This window comes from Coregonus lavaretus, assembly GCF_964263955.1.
Source record: "Coregonus lavaretus genome assembly, chromosome: 21".
NCBI lineage: Eukaryota > Metazoa > Chordata > Actinopteri > Salmoniformes > Salmonidae > Coregonus > Coregonus lavaretus.
This window is the reverse complement of record NC_140008.1, coordinates 48,354,592-48,367,344: the sequence shown is the minus strand read 5'-3', so window position 1 is coordinate 48,367,344 and position 12,753 is coordinate 48,354,592.

The following is a 12,753-nucleotide window of genomic DNA, read 5'->3' as shown; positions in this document are numbered from 1 at the left end:
AATACTTTTCACGTTTGTTATAAAAAAAATGGTATCCCTTCATATGCCAAACTAGTTGCATTGTGGATTTTGCCTAAAACATGATTTTAGAAAATGTTAATTGAAAACAATTTTTTTTAATCACATTTGAAAACCCTTGTATGTTATATTCTACATATGTCCTTCGAGTGCTGAACGTTACAAAATATTTTAGACCCTTTTCATGCAAAATTTATAAAAAATATTTTTCAGGTTTTTTATAAAAAAACTTTGTATCCCTTCATATGCCGAACTAGTTTTTTTGTGGATTTTGCCTAAAACATGATTTTAGACAATATTCATTGAAAAAAGCTTTTAAAAAAATCACATTTGAAAACCCTTCTAAATTGTATTCTACGTCTGTCCTTCTAGTGCTGAACGTAAAAAAATATTTTTGACCCTTTTCATGCAAAATGTATAAAAATATTTTTCACGTTTGTTATAAAAAAAATTGTATCCCTTCATATGCCGAACTAGTTGCATTGTGGATTTTGCCTAAAACATGATTTTAGAAAATATTCATTGATTTTTTTTTTGTTAAATCACATTTAAAAACCCTTGTATGTTATATTCTACATTTGTCCTTCTAGTGCTGAACGTAAAAAAATATTTTAGACCCTTTTTATGCAACATTTAAAAAAAATATGTTTCACGTTTAAAAAAAAACAAACTTTGTATCCCTTCATATAACGAACTAGTTGCTTTGTGGATTTTGCCTAAAACATGATTTTGGACAATATTCATTGAAAAAAGCTCTTTAAAAAATCACATTTGAAAACCCTCGTATGTTGTATTCTACATCTGTCCTTCTAGTGCTGAACGTTAAAAAAATATTTTAGACCCTTTTCATGCAAAATGTATAAAAAATATTTTTCACGTTTGTTATAAAAAAAAATTGTGTCCCTTCATATGCTGAACTAGTTGCATTGTGGATTTTGCCTAAAAAATGATTTTAGAAAATGTTAATTGAAAACAATCTTTTTTTTAATCACATTTTTAAAAAAAACTTGTATGTTATATTCCACATATGTCCTTCTAGTGCTGAACGTAACAAAATATTTTAGACCCTTTTCATGCCAAATTTATAAAAAATATTTTTCACGTTTTTTATAAAAAAACTTTGTATCCCTTCATATGCCGAACTAGTTTTTTTGTGGATTTTGCCTAAAACATGATTTTAGACAATATTCATTTAAAAAAGCTTTTAAAAAAATCACATTTGAAAACCCTTCTAAATTATATTCTACGTCTGTCCTTCTAGTGCTGAACGTAAAAAAAATATTTTAGACCCTTTTCATGCAAAATGTATAAAAAATACTTTTCACGTTTGTTATAAAAAAAATGGTATCCCTTCATATGCCAAACTAGTTGCATTGTGGATTTTGCCTAAAACATGATTTTAGAAAATGTTAATTGAAAACAATTTTTTTTAATCACATTTGAAAACCCTTGTATGTTATATTCTACATATGTCCTTCGAGTGCTGAACGTTACAAAATATTTTAGACCCTTTTCATGCAAAATTTATAAAAAATATTTTTCAGGTTTTTTATAAAAAAACTTTGTATCCCTTCATATGCCGAACTAGTTTTTTTGTGGATTTTGCCTAAAACATGATTTTAGACAATATTCATTGAAAAAAGCTTTTTAAAAAATCACATTTGAAAACCCTTCTAAATTGTATTCTACGTCTGTCCTTCTAGTGCTGAACGTAAAAAAAATATTTTAGACCCTTTTCATGCAAAATGTATAAAAAATACTTTTCACGTTTGTTATAAAAAAAATGGTATCCCTTCATATGCCAAACTAGTTGCATTGTGGATTTTGCCTAAAACATGATTTTAGAAAATGTTAATTGAAAACAAATTTTTTTAATCACATTTGAAAACCCTTGTATGTTATATTCTACATATGTCCTTCGAGTGCTGAACGTTACAAAATATTTTAGACCCTTTTCATGCAAAATTTATACAAAATATTTTTCAGGTTTTTTATAAAAAAACTTTGTATCCCTTCATATGCCGAACTAGTTTTTTTGTGGATTTTGCCTAAAACATGATTTTAGACAATATTCATTGAAAAAAGCTTTTTAAAAAATCACATTTGAAAACCCTTCTAAATTGTATTCTACGTCTGTCCTTCTAGTGCTGAACGTAAAAAAATATTTTTGACCCTTTTCATGCAAAATGTATAAAAATATTTTTCACGTTTGTTATAAAAAAAATTGTATCCCTTCATATGCCGAACTAGTTGCATTGTGGATTTTGCCTAAAACATGATTTTAGAAAATATTCATTGATTTTTTTTTTTGTTAAATCACATTTAAAAACCCTTGTATGTTATATTCTACATTTGTCCTTCTAGTGCTGAACGTAAAAAAATATTTTAGACCCTTTTTATGCAACATTTTTAAAAAATATGTTTCACGTTTTTTATAAAAAAAACTTTGTATCCCTTCATATAACGAACTAGTTGCTTTGTGGATTTTGCCTAAAACATGATTTTAGACAACATTCATTGAAAAAAGCTCTTTAAAAAATCACATTTGAAAACCCTCGTATGTTGTATTCTACATCTGTCCTTCTAGTGCTGAACGTTAAAAAAATATTTTAGACCCTTTTCATGCAAAATGTATAAAAAATATTTTTCACGTTTGTTATAAAAGAAAATTGTGTCCCTTCATATGCTGAACTAGTTGCATTGTGGATTTTGCCTAAAAAATGATTTTAGAAAATGTTAATTGAAAACAATCTTTTTTTTAATCACATTTTTAAAAAAAACTTGTATGTTATATTCCACATATGTCCTTCTAGTGCTGAACGTAAAAAAATATTTTAGACCCTTTTCATGCCAAATTTATAAAAAATATTTTTCACGTTTTTTATAAAAAAACTTTGTATCCCTTCATATGCCGAACTAGTTTTTTTGTGGATTTTGCCTAAAACATGATTTTAGACAATATTCATTTAAAAAAGCTTTTAAAAAAATCACATTTGAAAACCCTTCTAAATTGTATTCTACGTCTGTCCTTCTAGTGCTGAACGTAAAAAAAATATTTTAGACCCTTTTCATGCAAAATGTATAAAAAATACTTTTCACGTTTGTTATAAAAAAAATGGTATCCCTTCATATGCCAAACTAGTTGCATTGTGGATTTTGCCTAAAACATGATTTTAGAAAATGTTAATTGAAAACAATTTTTTTTAATCACATTTGAAAACCCTTGTATGTTATATTCTACATATGTCCTTCGAGTGCTGAACGTTACAAAATATTTTAGACCCTTTTCATGCAAAATTTATAAAAAATATTTTTCAGGTTTTTTATAAAAAAACTTTGTATCCCTTCATATGCCGAACTAGTTTTTTTGTGGATTTTGCCTAAAACATGATTTTAGACAATATTCATTGAAAAAAGCTTTTAAAAAAATCACATTTGAAAACCCTTCTAAATTGTATTCTACGTCTGTCCTTCTAGTGCTGAACGTAAAAAAATATTTTTGACCCTTTTCATGCAAAATGTATAAAAATATTTTTCACGTTTGTTATAAAAAAAATTGTATCCCTTCATATGCCGAACTAGTTGCATTGTGGATTTTGCCTAAAACATGATTTTAGAAAATATTCATTGATTTTTTTTTTGTTAAATCACATTTAAAAACCCTTGTATGTTATATTCTACATTTGTCCTTCTAGTGCTGAACGTAAAAAAATATTTTAGACCCTTTTTATGCAACATTTAAAAAAAATATGTTTCACGTTTTTTATAAAAAAAACTTTGTATCCCTTCATATAACGAACTAGTTGCTTTGTGGATTTTGCCTAAAACATGATTTTAGACAACATTCATTGAAAAAAGCTCTTTAAAAAATCACATTTGAAAACCTTCGTATGTTGTATTCTACATCTGTCCTTCTAGTGCTGAACGTTAAAAAAATATTTTAGACCCTTTTCATGCAAAATGTATAAAAAATATTTTTCACGTTTGTTATAAAAAAAAATTGTTTCCCTTCATATGCTGAACTAGTTGCATTGTGGATTTTGCCTAAAAAATGATTTTAGAAAATGTTAATTGAAAACAATCTTTTTTTTAATCACATTTAAAAAAAAAACTTGTATGTTATATTCCACATATGTCCTTCTAGTGCTGAACGTAAAAAAATATTTTAGACCCTTTTCATGCACATTTTTTTATAAAAAATGATTTTAGAAAATGTTAATTGAAAACAATCTTCTGGTAACGACGGGTCTCTCTCAGAGCCACGGTGCCGGGCCTGTAACGGTGAGGCTTCTTCACACCGCCGGTGGCCGGGGCACTCTTGCGAGCAGCCTTAGTGGCGAGCTGCTTCCTGGGGGCTTTGCCACCGGTGGATTTGCGAGCGGTTTGCTTTGTTCTGGCCATGGCGCTGCTCTGACAGTCGGGAGTATAGCCTGAAATGCCTATGTGAAGTTTATAAAGCCGGCAGTGGCGCCTGCTGATTGGACACCATCTCCCCACCACCCCGATTGGCCCGTTGCGCAGGCCTCCTCCGTTGGCCATTGGACGGGAGGCCCGGCCTCTCCAAAATTCAAACTCCCGGTGTGCGCGCAATAGGACGCCGCCGGCCCTTTACGCGCAATAGGACGCCGCCGGCCCTTTATGCGCAATAGGACGCTGCCGGCCCTTTACGCACAATAATAGTCGCCAAAGTCAAGAGTGACATCATATAGGCACGTGTAATCTAATTCTAGCCTGCTATGGCAAACGAGGCCTAGTAGGTGTTGTTGTTCATGCAAGGCCTCATGTGGGCACAGAATGTCGAAATAGTTGTGTATACACCCACTCAATGTATTGCGGTCATAGAAAGGTACTTTGCGCTTTTGGAGAGCTAGGTGGTTGGCTCTTAAAAGAGCCTTTGGGGGTTGAGTAGTCAAGTTGAAGTCGCAGTAGCGATTTTACTTGGCTTTGACTGCCTTCTCGGTCTTCTTGGGGAGTAGCACTGACTGGATGTTGGGCAGCACACCACCCTGAGCGATGGTCACACCGCCGAGCAGTTTGTTCAGCTCCTCGTCGTTATGGACGGCCAGCTGCAGGTGACGGGGGATGATACGAGTCTTCTTGTTGTCACGGGCAGCGTTGCCGGCCAACTCCAGGATCTCAGCAGTCAGGTACTCGAGCACGGCGGCCAGGTAGACTGGTGCGCCAGCGCCCACAAACTCGGCGTAGTTACCTTTGCGCAGCAGCCTGTGCACACGGCCCACGGGAACTGGAGGCCGGCACGGGATGAATGGGTCTTTGCCTTCGCCCTGGCCTTGCCTCCGGTTTTGCCTCTTCCACTCATATTTGTAGCTTGAGAAAGTCACAGAAAGTCTGAATGAGCCGCTCGCCACTTCGAGAGCCGTACTTATACCTCGCCACAAGAGGCAACGATTGGCCGCCGGGCCGGTGTGGCCTTATCCAATTGGAGCGAGGGACATACAGACGGACAGACAGACAGCCCTAAGCCGGTTCCCACCCACAGGCAACGAGTGAGAGGCTACTTTGTTTCCCTCCGACTTTGTTACTTTGTGTCATTTCGCGTGAGCGCCAAATGTCCGAAATGAAATCCTCACATTATTTCTCTCCAAATGGGAAACAAACAGCTGGTGAGGGTGCACTCTTGAGTTTGAAATCGAAGCCACTATAGTATTGTTATTGTTATTACATGGCACTTGTAACACATCACAGCAGCCTGCCTCTGAACGGGAATAGCCCAGTGGCTCATATATAAAAATGGCTGTTGAGGGTGCACTCGTGAGTTTGAATTCGAAGCCACTATAGTATTGTTATTGTTATTACATGGCACTTGTAACACATCACAGCAGCCTGCCTCTGAACGGGAATAGCCCAGTGGCTTATATATAAAAATGGCTGGTGAGGGTGCACTCGTGAGGTCGAATTTCTAAGCCATTTTGGCCCTCTATTATGTGCCTCTCCCTTCGCACACACCCAGAGTGGGACAATGTTGTGTGTGTAAAAGTAGCCTAGTGTGCGTAATTTCTTTTTCACGTACATGGAAATCAATGTGCTTTCTATGGAAAGAGGTGGGTGGCTCTTAAAAGAGCCTTTTGTGGTACAACATGTGTCGAGTAGAACACTGTTTGTAATAGGTTTACTTCTTCTTGGGGGCTGCCTTCTTGGCCTTGGCTGCCTTGGGCTTGGCGGCTTTGGGCTTGGCTGCCTTTGTAGCCTTCTTGGGACTCTTGGCTGCCTTCTTGGCCGCTGCGGCGGGCTTCTTCACCTTCTTGGGGCTCTTGGTGGCCTTTTTGGGTGCAGCGGGCTTGTGCTGCCATCTTGTTAGAAGGTAACAGATTTATTTTATTATAGTGATTAAGAGTGACTTTCATTGTGTTCCATGCTGTTTAGCGCCCCCTAGTGGAGCTTTCTGGTACTTAGAATTATGTACGAAAACCCGGAAGTAAAGTTGTTATTATGCACGCGACAAGCAGCTAGAAACAACGTTACTGTACAGTTCTTTCAGTGCAACTATTTCTTGTTACGCTTCAGCCTAGGAAAATATTTGTTTGTAAGTTCAATTCAAGCATATTACAAGTGATGATAATATTGTTATTGACAGAATTGCTTACTTATCAAAGTTAATTGGTTACATTTACTCACGCAAATTGCATTGACTTTCATGGATGCCGTTAGCTGTATTAGTTTGCTTGTGCGTCATGTAAAAGAAGTGTAAAACATACTATAGTTTGTTACTGTTTCTAGTGTAATATGCTTTGTTATTGTACAGAGGTGTTTGTACATTATTAGAGTAATGAAAGGAGTTGGCTAGTTGTTACTCATAGAGTAATTATCTATTTAGTTGTCGTCATGCCAGATATATGGTAACTTGGCACTTGCTTTGTATTTATGCAACTTCAACTTGAAATGTATAATGTACAGCTACAGTATGTCAATGTGAATTGAATACTAAAGTATATTCTTTTCTGTATTTGCAGTTTCACAACATAAACGTTTTCAATACATTCGTTCAAGAAAAGTCACGCCTTGGAAGTTTTATTGAAGACTCAGTTGTTAGCTATCTGTCTAGTTTTGCACGGGAACGCAATTCAAGGGCAGAATAGTGAAAAAACATCATCACGGCGGGCTCAAGCACAAGAATAATCGCACGTGGTGGTTATGATTCTACGTTCATTAGCCAACAAAGCCTCTGATCCTAGGGATGACCAGCAGTCTACGATGCAGCAACCAGAGGCAAGTGTTCGACAGAAAGAGGAAGAGGAGCGAGTAAGAGAGATGGAGGAGCCTCTTCAGCACATTGAGACCAAGTCTCAGTCTACAAGATCAAGGTCATCAAAACAGTCAAGCAGATCCTCAACGGCGAGTTGTGCAGCCATCAAAGCACGTGCCAAGGCAGACGCAGCGCGTGCTCGAGTCTCCTATGCTGAAAAGGAAGCTTCTATGATGAAACAAAAAGCGGAACTGGATGCAAGTTTATATGTTCTCCAAGTTGAGAGAACAGCTGCTGCTGCGTTGGCTGAAGCTGTAGCCTTTGAAGAAGCTGTAGAGTCTGAACGCAGAGAGCTCCACAGAGAACTCAACACAGGGACACAGCCCTTAAGTCCAGTCCAACGTACTTGTGAGTATGTGCAACAACATGCTAGGCCCTACTTTGCTGAAATGCCATTTGAAGTAGAGACACAAGAGCTTAGTGTTGACCCAGCTACAGGCCACAATCCAGAAAGTAGCAAACAACGGAGCATGAGCAGAGACTCTCCGTACAAAATAAATGAAAAGCAGCATGGTGGAAAGGGAAAACAAACCCACTTCCAGTCACCGACACAAGGCTTCCCTGAGTCACAAGTGGCACCAGAACTCACCAAGTACCTCCTGCGCCGTGAGATGGTGAGTTCCGGACTCCTGAAGTTTGATGATCGTCCTGAAAATTATTGGGCATGGAAAGCATCTTTTCTCAATGCGACCAGAGACTTGAATCTATCAGCCAGGGAAGCGTTAGATCTAATTACCAAATGGCTAGGGGCAGAGTCGTCTGAGCAAGCAAAGAGAATTAGATCTGTCTATATTCTCAATGCAACAGCAGGGCTTAACATGGTCTGGCAACGACTAGAAGAGTGCTATGGTACACCCGAAGTGATCGAGAATGCACTGTTGAAGAAAATTGATGAATTTCCAAAACTGTCTAACAAAGACAATCACAAACTAAGAGAACTGGGTGACATTCTTCTCGAACTGGAGTGTGCTAAAGAAGAAGGGTACCTTCCAGGCCTCGCTTATCTGGACACATCTCGTGGGGTAAACCCTATAGTAGAGAAACTTCCATTCAGTTTACAAGAGAAATGGATAGCACAGGGATCCAAATACAAGGAGGACTATCGGGTAGCATTCCCACCATTCTCGTTTTTCTCGAGATTCATCAGGAACCAGGCGAAAATTAGAAACGACCCCAGCTTCACCCTCTACACCTCAACTACCCAGGGGTCTGTGAAAAGTGAGAAACCTGTCAAGTACAACAGCAGGACACCTGTGACTGTACACAAAACAGATGTGTCATCTGAGCCCTCAAACCACCAAACCAAACCCAGTAAGACAAAGGTTGAAAGCCCTGACCATCACTGTCCAATACATAACAAGCCTCATCCTCTTAAAAAGTGTCGCGGATTTAGATACAAAACCCTAGATGAGCGCAAATCATATCTCAAAGAGAATGGCATTTGTTTCCGATGTTGTGGGTCAACTCAGCACAGAGCTAAAGACTGTAAGGTGTCAATCAAGTGCTCCGAGTGTGACAGCGACAGACATCTTGCTGCTTTGCATCCAGGTCCAGCTCCTTCAACGATAGACACCGCTACAGCAGAGAAAGAGCATGGCGGGGAGCAAGGTGAAGATGCTCTTCTATCAGTCACCTCAAAGTGTACCGAGATCTGTGGTGAGGCAGCCAATCCAAGATCATGTTCAAAAATATGCCTAGTCAAAGCTTATCCAGCTGGGAAAAGAGAGAAAGCTGTCAAAATGTATGCAGTGCTTGATGAACAGAGCAACAAATCTCTGGCCAAGACAGAGTTTTTCAATCTCTTCAACATCAATGACAACTCTGCTCCATACACCATGAAGACCTGTTCTGGGGTAACAGAGACTTCAGGCAGGAGAGCCGTCAACTTCATGGTGGAGTCTATAGACGGACACAAGCAGCTCACTCTCCCTACTCTGATAGAGTGTGACATGATGCCAGACGATAGAATGGAGATTCCCTCCCCAGACATTGCGCATCATCATCCCCATCTGCAACCAGTGGCGGACAAAATTCCAGCTGTGGACCCAGACGCTCCCATCCTCCTGCTCTTAGGACGAAACATCTTAAGGGTACACAAGGTACGAGAACAAATCAATGGGCCCCACGACACTCCTTATGCACAGCGACTCGACCTCGGGTGGGTCATCGTGGGTGAAGTTTGTCTGGGAACGGCTCACCGACCAGCCAGTGTTAACGTGTTCAGGACAAACATACTTCAAAATGGTCGCACGTCCTATCTGAGCCCTTGCCCTGACATCATCCAGGTGAAAGAGAACTACAGCAGCGTAGCTCAGCAACACATTTCTCTCTCTACAGGGCACTCGAGAGATCCAAGCACAACAGTAAACACTGACAGCAATCCAGCAGACCATGCAACCAGGCCTATACGAGCCGCACTCTTAAAGCACACCAATTGGTTCTCAGGTCCCCCTTTTCTGGCTCAAGCAAACTCAAGTGAGTCTGAGACCATCAATTTTGACCTTGTAGAGCCTGACGCAGACGCAGAGATTCGGCCAGACGTCACTGCCTTCGTCACTAAGGTTTCTGGAGCTCAATTCGGCTCTCATCGCTTTGAGAGGTTCTCGAACTGGAAAGCTCTCAATCGAGCCACAGCACGACTCATTCATGTTGCCAGATCCTTTCACGAAAGTGCGGACGGCAACAACTGCAGAGGCTGGCATCAGTGTAAAAAACCATGCAGTACAAGTGAGTTGTCACAAGCCAAAACAGCAATCATTCACTGTGTGCAACATGAAGCCTTCAAAGAGGAATTCAAATGCCTTGAGAAAGGAAAGGAGTTACCAAAACAAAGTACACTCAAAAAGCTGAACCCAGTGATTGATGAGGATGGGTTGCTGAGGGTGGGAGGCCGATTATCCTCTGCCGACCTGTCACAAGACGGAAAACATCCTCTCATCATCCCACGGACGCATCATGTCGCCACTCTGCTGGTAAGACATTATCACGAGCAAGTGGCTCACCAGGGCCGTCATTTTTCAGATGGAGCTATTCGAGCAGCAGGCTTCTGGATTATTGGGAGCAAACATCTGGTCTCTGGTATCATCCACAAGTGTGTCACCTGCCGTAAGGTTAGAGGAAAGTCAGTTGACCAAAAGATGGCGGACTTACCTGCAGACAGACTCACATCAGAGCCACCATTCACCAGTGTTGGACTTGATGTGTTTGGACCATGGAATGTCATAACTCGTCGCACTAGAGGTGGTAGTGCAGACTCCAAGCGCTGGGCGGTACTCTTTACATGTATGTCTACTAGAGCAGTCCATATTGAGCTCATCGAATCCATGTCCACATCCAGCTTCATCAACGCGCTGAGGCGTTTTTTCTCTATCCGTGGTCCAGCAAAAGTGCTACGCTCTGATCGAGGTACAAACTTTATAGGTGCCTGCAGGGAACTGGGAATCGACACAAATGACTCAGAGTTGACTAAATACCTCTCAGACAAGGGATGTACTTGGATATTTAATCCCCCACACTCGTCTCATATGGGTGGTTCTTGGGAGAGACTCATTGGGGTTGCCAGACGTATCCTTGATGCTATGCTGTTTCAGACGGGCTCCACTCGTCTCACACATGAGGTCTTGAGCACTCTTATGTCTGAAGTTATGGCAATAATCAATGCGAGACCCCTAGTGTCAGTGTCAACCAATCCTGACATGCCTGCCATTCTTACACCCTCAATGTTACTGACACAAAAGACCAACGCTACCTCAGCCCCTTCTGGATATTTCCACATGAACGATCTTCATGGAAAACAGTGGAAGCAAGTCCAGTGTCTCGCTGACACTTTTTGGAAAAGGTGGAGACAGGAGTACCTGACAACACTGCAGAGACGCAGAAAATGGACAGCAGAAAAGCCAAATGTGAAAGTGGGAGATGTTGTCTTATTGAAAGACAGTCAGACGCACAGAAATGACTGGCCAGTCGGACTTGTGGTCAAAACCTTTCCCAGTACTGACGGAAAGGTCAGGAAAGTAGAACTAAAGGTTGTCAAGCAAGGGATTGCTAAGGTGTTTCTGAGACCAATCTCAGAGATTGTTGTTCTTCTTTCTGAAGCATCCTAGAGGAAAAATATTTTATTTCATAGTGGCACAATCTCATTATACCAGGCGGGGAGTGTGCTGCCATCTTGTTAGAAGGTAACAGATTTATTTTATTATAGTGATTAAGAGTGACTTTCATTGTGTTCCATGCTGTTTAGCGCCCCCTAGTGGAGCTTTCTGGTACTTAGAATTATGTACGAAAACCCGGAAGTAAAGTTGTTATTATGCACGCGACAAGCAGCTAGAAACAACGTTACTGTACAGTTCTTTCAGTGCAACTATTTCTTGTTACGCTTCAGCCTCGGAAAATATTTGTTTGTAAGTTCAATTCAAGCATATTACAAGTGATGATAATATTGTTATTGACAGAATTGCTTACTTATCAAAGTTAATTGGTTACATTTACTCACGCAAATTGCATTGACTTTCATGGATGCCGTTAGCTGTATTAGTTTGCTCGTGCGTCATGTAAAAGAAGTGTAAAACATACTATAGTTTGTTACTGTTTCTAGTGTAATATGCTTTGTTATTGTACAGAGGTGTTTGTACATTATTAGAGTAATGAAAGGAGTTGGCTAGTTGTTACTCATAGAGTAATTATCTATTTAGTTGTCGTCATGCCAGATATATGGTAACTTGGCACTTGCTTTGTATTTATGCAACTTCAACTTGAAATGTATAATGTACAGCTACAGTATGTCAATGTGAATTGAATACTAAAGTATATTCTTTTCTGTATTTGCAGTTTCACAACATAAACGTTTTCAATACATTCGTTCAAGAAAAGTCACGCCTTGGAAGTTTTATTGAAGACTCAGTTGTTAGCTATCTGTCTAGTTTTGCACGGGAACGCAATTCAAGGGCAGAATAGGGCTTCTTGGCCTTCTTGGGGGACTTCTTTGCGGCGACGGCTTTCTTGGCTGCTACCTTCTTGGGCTTCTTCGCCGCGGCGGGCTTCTTGGCGGCCAACTTCTTTACTTTGGGGACTGCGGCTTTCTTGGCGGGCTTCTTCGCCTCGACGGCTTTCTTGTTGAGCTTGAAGGAGCCGGATGCACCGGTGCCCTTGGTCTGGACCAGGGTGCCCTTGGTGACGAGGCTCTTGACTGCGATCTTGACGCGGGAGTTGTTCTTCTCCTCGTCGTAGCCGCCTGCCGCCAGCGTCTTCTTGAGCGCGGCCAGTGACACGCCGCTCCTCTCCTTGGAAGCGGTCACAGCCTTGACGATGAGCTCGCATACGCTGGGTCCCGCTTTCTTGGGCTTGGCTGCTGCCTTCTTCTTGGGTGCCTTGGCCGGCGCGGCGGCGGTGGGTGCTGGTGCGACTTCTGCCATGTCTGTCTGTCGTTTGGTCCGGTACACACACACACACACACACACACACACACACACACA